Source organism: Cavia porcellus, unplaced genomic scaffold (assembly GCF_034190915.1).
Source record: "Cavia porcellus strain 051 isolate PalLab524CR breed Dunkin Hartley unplaced genomic scaffold, mCavPor4.1 scaffold_38, whole genome shotgun sequence".
NCBI lineage: Eukaryota > Metazoa > Chordata > Mammalia > Rodentia > Caviidae > Cavia > Cavia porcellus.
The window spans coordinates 7,556,580-7,567,451 of NW_026947521.1; positions in this window are offsets into that span (position 1 = coordinate 7,556,580).

Below are 10,872 nucleotides of genomic sequence, written 5' to 3' on the forward strand. Positions count from 1 at the left end.
CTTTGAAGACCTACCATGCTTTTGTTCCTCTGTTTCCATTGGTTCTATCTTATTGGATTTTATTATTTGTGATAGTATGAACAAATTTTCTGTGGAAAATGAGATAATTTAGTAGCCATTGTTCATTCTCTGATATTTGGTTCTAAATGCCCTGCAATGCTTTCATTCTCTTGAATGGTTTTATACTATTTTGTTATGTTTGTTACTAATGTATATGAAGTTATGCTCAACTATTTCAAAGAAAGACATTATGGTAGTTACTGTTAACTATGGGTTGTCTTGTGGTGAAATACTGTGTTGCTTACATTGATCTGTTCTGATCTGAATTGTTATGTCCTGTTTTGTCTTAATCTCTTTAAAATTAAAAAGAAACAATGGTAAAAGAACTCATAGATTTTTTTCAAAGAAGATTTAATAGTGATAAATGTGTATATGAAAAAAAGAATTGCAAATCAAACCACAACGAGACATCCACCCATCCCGGTATGACTGGCTACTATGGAAAAAGACTAAACATAAAAAGAGCTGGTGAAAATAAGAAATGGGAGATCATCAGCTACACTGATGTAAATACAAATATGATGCCATTGTGAAGAAATATATGAGGTTTTCTCAAAAAATAAAATAAATAGAACATTACCACAGGATGCAGCAATCCCAATCCTAGAAAAATGCTCAAAGTAGATGAAATTAGTTTGTCAAACAGACATCTGCCATTCCATTTTCCTTGAACACTATTCCCTGTAACTAGCAAACACAAAAACTACGTGTTCATGAGCTAACAAATGAATGAAACAAATGTGGTATGTATACAAAATGGACTGTTTTGCAGACTTTAAACATTATAAAACCCTGTCATTTTCAAAATACAGAAGAAAAGGATTTTGAATTGTCATCATTGAGAAATAAATGTCGAGAGAGGTAAATGAACTCCTTGACTTTATCATGCAAAGGATACATGTATTAAAATATAACACTAAGTGCTGGGGATTTAGCTCAGCGCCATAAACACCTGCCTTGCAAGTGTGTGGTCTTGAGTTCAATCCCTAGTACCGATAAAAACAAAAAAGATAAAAATGTATATATATGGATCCCCATTAATACATACAATGCTAATATATATCTTAGGGAAATGGTTAAAATGTGCAAAGAAACTGAATGAACATTTCTTCAAACAGATAAACCAGTTGCAAAGAAGTCCTTGGAAAGCTCTCCGAGTCTCATACTAAATTAAATGGGCTAGGCCTTCACACCCAATTGGGCAGTGTTGCCTCTAAAGCCCAAAAATTCCCCCAAGGTGTTGTCCCTTGATCTTGGTTATACAGTCAGTCAAATGCACCACCTAAAATTTCAGTTTAGAAATAGTATGGCTGCATAGCCCTAGTTCCCATTCTTGGAAATATCATTGAGCAATAGGTGTTCACAATTAAATATAATACTCATTCTCTGGTACACAAGTATTTTACCATCCAGTTCAGAAATGTTGCTACCTCTTACTCACTTGGTCCAATCATCTTTTTTTTTTTTTTTTTTTTTGTCTTTCTCCTTTTTATCGGTACTGGGGATCGAACTCACAACCGCCTGCTTGCAAGGCAGGTGCTTATGCCGCTGAGCTAAATCCCCAGCTCCTGGTCCAATCATCTTAACATCATCCATGTAGCAGGCAATGTGATGCCTTGTGAAAGCAAATATAGACAAAGATTCATGGGCGGTGAATTTTTCAATGGGAAAATTCCATGGGACCCAGGGTTGAAGAATGGATATGCCCCAAAGGTAGAATAGTAATGGTGACCTCCTGGCCTTTCCAGGTGAAAAGAAATTGCTTTTACTGGGCCTTACAGATAGATATGAAGTAAAATGTATTTGCCAAATCCATAGCAGCATACCAGGTACATTAATCTGCTCAAGCAGGGAAGCTGTTGGGGTAGAGCTGCTGTACTTGCAGTCACCGTTTCATTAAGCTTATGGGGATCCGCTATCATTTTCCAAGATGCATTAATCTTCGGCACAAGCCAAATAGGATGTTAAATGGAGATGCAGGGGGAGCCAGAGTTTCTGCATCTTTCAAGTCTTTGATAGCACTATTTATTTTGGCAACTCCACAGCACATGTGACACTGTTTTTGGCTTACTATTTTGCCAATTAGAGGTTATTCTAATGCCTTCGATTTGACCTTTGCCAGCAAAGGAGTGCACATACGATGGGTTTGGAAATCCATTCCGCCAAGTACTGAGAGGACGTACCTCAATTATACATACAGGATACGGGACCTGCTGGATGAATTAGTAGTCAGATCTTGGGAAACACTGCATTGATCACCTGTTATCCATAGGTTTTGTATTTTTCCTGGGAATAGGAACACAATGATGCTTCACATCCCTTAGAATCAATGTTGGTTCAGCATCAGTGTTCAGTACACTCTAAAAGGTCTAATTATTTCCTATGACCCATATGTATGATTGTCACTATCTTCTAGTGAAAGATGGAGGAAATAATGGACAGTATAAATTTTTTATATTCAGCCTGTCAAGGTGCTACAGCTTTCTCTTCACTCAGCTTCTTTTGATACATAAACTGGCTCAAGCTTGGAAATCAGTAGGTGGGTTGTGATTCTTTACTGATTTGCTTGTGCCCTCCTTCATGGTAGGTATACTCACCTTTATTTTGCGGAGGCATCAATTTCACTGGTCCTCTGTAACTCTCAGATTCAGATGTACTAATTAAATATAAGTTTTCTAATTTTGTGAACACAGTCCTCACTGTAATCCCTGCTATATAAAAGCGATCAATGATAAAGTTCTTCAAGAATGCTGGTGCCCTTTCACAAATGTGTTTATTAATGTATTCATGAAAGGTGCATTTTCTGTGACATCCTAGTGTGGATGACTAGGTTTACCTGGCAAATCCACTCCAGCATTCCTATTTCTCTGAGTCTTTTAATAACTTCATCAACAGTCAGCCAAGGAGTGTCATCCCTCTTCAGCACATGAGCAGTGGGATTTCTTTTGATCCATGTTTCATACAGTATACCAAATAAGTCATTAATAGCTTATTTAATTCATGAGTTGTGACATTAAATCTTGACTCTCTGCTTAATGTACCCTTATGAATAATCTCTGTTTGATCTAAGTTTATGTTTCTTCCTCTGTTTTCACACATTTTTATATCTATTTGTGTCTGTTGCTCAGACTTCTGCCTGAAAGAATAAAGCAACTTGAGAAGTCCTGTGGGAGGGTCGCAGTTCATCATGGGTCAAGTTGTGTGTCTCACCATTAGGAGCTTTGGAAACCTGAGGTTGGTTATCAGTCTAGAGACTGAAGTAGGGCTAATAGTTGGACCTGAGCAGAGTCTTGCTTGGGAACTGAGTCAGGGTAATGCTTTATTGTTGCCATAGTCAACAGAGGAGTCAATTTTCAGATACAAGCACACAGGTCAAGTCACCTGTGGGATGTGGATGGGAATATTTCTGCCACTGAACATAGGGAAGTCTGTTACTCTGGAAAAATAACCTCATCAGAAATTATAAATTCAATATCCTTAGCTTCAAGTTCAACCCAAATATCTCCATCCCACTGTAAGGGATCCAATACTTTTCTGATTGGCACCCTAACTTCATGTGTGAAAATCCTTTGGAACTGAGTGTTAAACTTGAGCTGTGATTCAGTCACTTGCATAATGCAGACTTATATTTGGTTGTTGGAAAGTTTATCTCTATGGCTGAAGGACAGAAGATTCTCCTTCAGTTGACACTCAGAAATCCTTGGATTGTTCAGGCAAGCCTGGAGCTGGGAATTTTAATCTTTGTAAAATTCTGCAGTGAATCCGTCTAGGCCGGGGCTCTTCTTTGTGGGAAGGACTTAATTACATGTTCAATTTCATTGAAAGAAATTGGGTTATTCAGCAGATTTACATCTTCTTGACCCAGCTTTGGCACTTCATATGTTTCTAGGAATCTGTCCATTTTTGAAATAGGTGTTGATGATCTTCTGTATTTCCACAGGGTCTGTAGTCATTTCACCTTTTTGTTCCTTATTGCATGAATTTGATCTTTTTCTTCCCCTTTTTAAATAAGGTTGTCCAGGGGCATAGCAATTTTATTTATTCTTTCAAAGAACCATCTCTTTGATTTATTGATTCTTTGGATTGTTTTCTTAGTGTCTATTTGTATTAATTTCTGCTCTGATTTTCATGATTTCCTCTCTTCTTTTGGCTTTGAAGTTGACTTGCTCTTCTTTTTCTAGATGTTTGAGGTGTTCCATCAGGTTGGTTTTTTAATATTCATTCTGTTTTCCTGATTTGGGGGTTCAGTGCAATAAATTTTACTCTGAGGACTGCTTTCATTGCATCCCACAGATTCTGGTAAGTTGTATTTGTATTTTCATTTGCTTGTAGGTATTGTTTAATTTCTTCTTTAATTTTCCCTGTGACCCACTGATTGCTCAAGAGTGTGTTATTCAATTTCCATGTGTTTGTGGGGTTTTTGCAGTTTCTTTTATCATTATTTTCTAGTTTCATCTTGCTACGATCTGATAACATGCATGGGATAATTTCAACTTTTGCATTTATTTAAATATGTTCTGTGGGTTAGTATGTGGTCTATTTTAGAGAATATCCCATGTACCACTGAGAAGAATGTATATTCTCATATTGTTGGGTGGAAAAGTGTATATGTCTATCAAGTCCATTTGTTGACAAGTGTGATTCAGTTCTGTTATTTCTTTGCTGATATTCTGTCTGGTTAATCTGTTCCTTGGTATCAATGGTGTATTAAGGTCTCCTGTTATAATTATGTTCCTGCTAATTTGGTTTTTCATTTCTATTAATACTTGCTTTGTATCATTGGGTGCTCTGGAATTTGGTGCATATATATTTAAGATTGTTATGTCTTCCTTTTGAAGATTTCCCCTAACCAGTATGTAATGACCTTCTTTATCTCTTAGTATCATTCTTGGTTTGAAGTTCACATTATCTGCAAGCAGGATAGCTACCCTGCTTTTATTTGGGTTCCTGTTGCATGTAGTATTGTTTTCCATCCTTTGACTTTCAGTCAGTGAGTTTTCTTTTGGGTTAGATGGGTTTCTTATAGACAGCATATGGCTGGATGTTATTTCTTGATCCATTCTGCCAGTCTCTGTCTTTTAATTGGTGAACTGAGAACATTTACATTAATGGTTGTAACTGTTTTATATTGGTTTATTGTTGACATGCTATCTTTTTGCTGTTGCATCTTTATCTTTCCATACTGTTTAGTTGTTCATCTTGTTTACTGGTTTTTCCCTATGTGCCTCTAAAGTGTCTTTCAGTATTCTTTGCAGGGTTGGCTTGATGATCACGAAGTTCTTCAGCTGTTCTTTGTCTCGGAAGTATATCATTTCTCCATCTATTTTGAAGGACAGTTTTGCAGGGTATATCAGTCTAGGTTGGAAGTGCTTTTCCTTTAGGACCTGAAATATTTCACTCCATGCTCTTCTTAAGTTCATTGTGTTAAGAAGTGTGCTGTGATTCTGATAGTTTTTCCTTTATAGGTGATCTGTCTCTTCTCTCTGACAGCTTTTAATATTCTATTCTTATGTTGGATTTCTGGGATAGTGATTATTATATGTCTGGGTGTAGTTTTGTTTTGGTTATGGCTATTTGGAATTCTATATGCTTCACTAATCCTAATGTCAGTTTCCATTCTCATGTTTGGGAAATTTTCAGCTATTATTTCCATAAATAATCTCTTGATATCATTTGTGTTGCCCCCTTTATTTTCTTTTATCCCTATCATTCTTACGTTGTGTTTCTTTGCATCATCTTGCAGTGCTGGATTGTTATTTCCTGATTCTTTGTTGTTTTTCAAAGATCTTTCCTTTCCTGTTCACTAGCTGAAATCTTGTCTTTCAGGTCTAAAGTTGTATCTTCATTTTCTTTGAGGCAGTTTTGACAGCTTTCAATGTAATTTTTGATTTCCTGTATATCTCTTTGTATCTGCTTTATGTATTCTGTTTGTTTCTTATATTGTTCATCAAGGGATTCTACCTTTTTTTTAGTTCCTCCAATTTTTAACTGTTTCTTCTTTAGATATGGTCAGCATCTCTTCAATTTCTTTAGATATGGTCAGCATCTCTTCCAACCTAGACTGATGTACCCTGAAAAACTGTCCTTCAAAATGGAATAAGATACTTCCAAGACAAAGAACAGCTGAAGAACTTCGTGATCATCAAGCCAACCCTGCAAAGAATACTGAAAGACACTTTAGATGCACATAGAAAAAAACCAATAAACAAGATGAACAACTAAACAGTATGGAAAGATAAAGATGCAACAGCAAAAAGATAGCATGTCAACAATAAACCAATATAAAACAGTTACAACCATTAATGTAAATGTTCTCAGTTCACCAATTAAAAGACAGAGACTGGCAGAATGGATCAAGAAATAACATCCAGCCATATGCTGTCTATAAGAAACCCATCTAACCCAAAAGAAAACTCACTGACTGAAAGTCAAAGGATGGAAAACAATACTACATGCAACAGGAACCCAAATAAAAGCAGGGTAGCTATCCTGCTTGCAGATAATGTGAACTTCAAACCAAGAATGATCCTAAGAGATAAAGAAGGTCATTACATACTGATTAGGGGGAAACTTCAAAAGGAAGACATAACGATCTTAAATATAGATGCACCAAATTCCAGAGCACCCCAATTATACAAAGTATTAATAGAAATGAAAAGTCATATTAACAATAACACAATTATAACAGAAGCCTTAACACACCATAGACACCAAGGAACAAATCAATCAGACAGAAAAGCAGCAAGGGAATAACAGAACCAAATCACATGTGTGAACAAATGGACTTGATAGACATATACAGAGTGTTCCATACAACAACATCAGAATATACATTCTTCTCAGCAGTACATGGGACATGCTCTAAAACAGACCACATACTTACCCACAGAACATATTTAAATAAATGCAAAAAGTTGAAATTATCCCTTGCATGTTATCAGATCATAGTGCCATAACTAGAAATTAATTTTAAAAGAAACTGCAAAAACCCCATGAACACATGGAAACTGAATAACACACTCTTGAGCAATTAGTGGGTCACAGGGGAAATTAAAGAATAAATTAAACAATACCTACAAGCAAATGAAAATACGAATACAACTTACCAGAATCTGTGGGATACAATGAAAGCAGTGCTTAGAGGAAAATTTATTGCACTGAGTTCCCACATCAGGAAAACAGAACTAATACAAAGAACAACCTGATGCTGTGCCTCAAACATTTAGAAAAAAAAAGAGCAAGTCAAGTTCAAAACCAAAAGAAGGCAGGATATCATAAAACTCAGAGCAGAAATTAATGCAATAGAGACTAAGAAAACAATCCAAAGAATCAATGAATTAAAGAGGTGGTTCTTTGAAAGAATAAATACAATTGATAAGCCCCTGGTCAATCTTATTTAAAAAGGGGAAGAAAAAGCTCAAATTCATGCAATAAGGAACAAAAAAGGTGAAATGACTACAGACCCTGTGGAAATACAGAAGATCATCAACACCTATCTCAAAAACCTCTGCTCTCATAGGTTCAATAACACAGAAGAAACGGACAGATTCTTTGAAATATATGAAGTACCAAAGCTGGGTCAAGAAGATGTAAACCTGCTGAATAACCAAATTTCTTTCAATGAAATTGAAAATGTAATTAAGTCCTTACCTATAAAGAAGAACCCAGGCCCAGACGGATTCACAGTGGAATTTTACAAGAAATACAAAGAAGACTTAATGCCGACACTCCTCAAACTCTTCAATGAAATCGAAAGTGAAGAAATTCTTCCTAAGTCAATCCTGGAAGCAAATATTACTCTAATACCAAAACCTGAGAAAGACCCAACTAAAAAGAAAACTATGGCCAATCTCCCTAATGAACACAGATCCAAAAATCCTCAATAAAATATTGGCGAATAGGATGCAGCAAATCATCAAGAAGATTATACACCACAACCACGTAGGATTCTTCCCAGGCATCCAGGGATAGACCAACATACGCAAGTCAATAAATGTTTTTTTTTTAATTTTTTATTTAAAGAAAAGGAAACAAAAGAATACATGGAGATTTTAAAAAAGGGTAGAAATGATACAAACTTACAGAAAAACAAACGGTAAGAAATTGCTGGTTGATAAGTTACACATTGTCATCTTAGAAGTAGCTGTTCATGTTATGGAATTAAAGCATTTAGAATGACATTCATAAAGTGACACTACAAACCCTTCTGCTCTATGATCGAACAAGAGCTCAGTAACATGGTTATCAGTCCTACACATTTGTTTTACTTCTCAAAGAGGGTAAGATTAAACATATCAAAACAGAACATAGCAGTTAAAAAAACAATTTAAAGAAATACAGATTTCATAGGAAGCCCACTGGAGATCTTGATTGTCTATCTAACTGTCTCTAGTTTTTTACAAATAGTTGTCCCCTTCTTCATCCACCTTATTTACTTAGTGTATATTATAGAACTAATCAAATCATTGAAGACTTTTTAGGTCCTCAAGTACCAAATTAGGGAAGACAATAGTAACTACCAACTCATCTCTCCTTCTCTTTGTGATAGCTGTCCCCATCTCTACATATGCTGAAATTGAACTCAAGAAACCAGTCCAATGTCATTCTAATCAGCAAACATTAGTATTGCTAGAATTTCTATCATAATGCTACTAAATTAGCCTCGAGTTTCCTAGTGTCTCTTCCTTAGAGTATCTGTTCATTACATCTTACATTATATAATCTGTTCCCATAAATAATTAAAAAGAAAAAAAGAACCCATGTGTGAATTTCTACATATATATCTATCCTCTCTGTGTTATAGGGAATACCAAGTCATAAGCAAGCCAGCAATACAATTTCCTAGAAAAACATGCAATGGATAAAACATTTAAGACCACAATATAGATGATCTTCCATAGTTACTATGTTTCCTCTTGTTATTTTCAATAGATTTGACCACCACACTGGCTTATTATAGTTAAATATAGTATCACCTATTTTTATAAAAACTTAACTTTGGCAGCATTGTAGGGTTTGGAAGCTGTTACTAATTAATACCAGTATGGATATTCTTTACAACTTGTCATCCTCAGAGTAATTGCCTCTACTTTTAGGGTTGATACTGACAAGCATACCAATTTCAAATAAAATCAGCCATGGCCAACCCATAGTCTTACGATTCAGATTCAATTAAGATCAGTCATAGTAAGACAATGTAAGTATTATAGGATTTCAGTTTAAGTTAATAGGAAAGTAAGGATAGTTACCATGGTATAGCCTGCTATTTTTGGGTCAAGATGTCTGTGTCCTCAAATCTGACATGAGCGGACAGACCAGAACAAATTAAATTCAATCTAAATATGGCACTAGGGCTACTGTGTCTTTTAAATCATTATACACCATTAGCAATGACCTCTGCTTTTTTTTTAAAAAATATAGTTTCAGAGCTGTCTATACTAAAGACTAGCTTACCGTCCCTGCCTCATGTCTGCTACTCCACTTTTCTGCTATAATTTGTCCACCTTATTCCCTCATTCCATTGTCTGCCCCGTTCACTGAGGCCTCTCTGCCACTGTTGTTGGAATCCTGGTATCTCTTCCTCTCTTTCTCTGTAATGTCCTTCAGCATTCTCTGTAGGGTTGGATTGGTGGCCACAAACTCCCACAGTTCCTCCTTGTCTTGAAAGTATCTTATTTCTTCATTAATTTTTAGAGAGAGTTTTGATGGATATATGAACTTTGGTTGCATATTTTTTTCTTTCAGGACTTGGAATATTTCTCCCCACTCCCTTCTTGACTTAAGAGTTTGTGTTGATAAGTCTGCTGTTATTTTGATAGATTTCCCATTATAGGTAACCTGCATCTTTTCTCTGGCTGCTTTTAATATTCTGTTTTTTTGGTGGATTTCTGGGATCTCGATTATTATATGTCTAGGCGTAGATCTGTTTTGGTTATAGGTAGCTGGTGTTCTGCATGCTTCTTTTATCTGGATATCATTTCTTTTTGCTATACATGGGAAATTTTGCTTTAATATCTCTGTGAATATTTTTTGTATTTCATTTTTGGATGTTCCTGCTTCCTCACTCACATTCTTTATTCTTAGGTTGTGTATCTTTTTGTCATCTTCCAGTTTTAGAATTGCTTCTTTCTGGTTCCTTGTTATTTTTAAGAGGATTTTTCTTTCACATTCATATGTCCTAAATCTCTCTTCAAGTTTCAGAAGGCTATCTTTAGTTTCTGTCAAGGCATTTTGCCAATGTTCAATGGAGTTTTTAGTTTCCTGATATTCTCTTTGGATCTGTTTCATGTATTCTAGGTTACGCTTAAATTCTTCTTCAGATGCTTCTCTTTCTTTTCTGATTTCCTCAGTTCTTCCATCTGTGTTCTCTTGGGCGGGGCTTGTCATTTCTTTAATTAATCTCTTTATATCTTGCCTCACTTGGATCAGGAGTACAGCTTTAAATTCCTCTATGAGATCATATAGGTACTTTTTAATTTCAGCTGATGCTGTGTCGAGTAGTGGATGGTTACTGTGCTTGTTCTCTTCGGTGTTTACTTCTCCTGGGCTTATTTTCTCCTGTTGGGCAGCTGGAGACTTTTTTTTATTTTTATCTCTTGTCATGTTTCTGGTTTCTTTCAGACTGTCCTGGAGTTCTCTGGCCCTCTCCGAATTGCTTAGGCCCTTTCAGAAGCGTGCTGGCTTGAGTTTTTGCTGTCCTCCCCAATTTACTGTTATCTGGGGTAGACTGGGCTGCAGGGGCAGTACAGGCTAGTCTCTAGCCTCTGTGCCAGTTAGTTCCTAAATTAGGCTGTACTTTCTGGTTGTCACTGA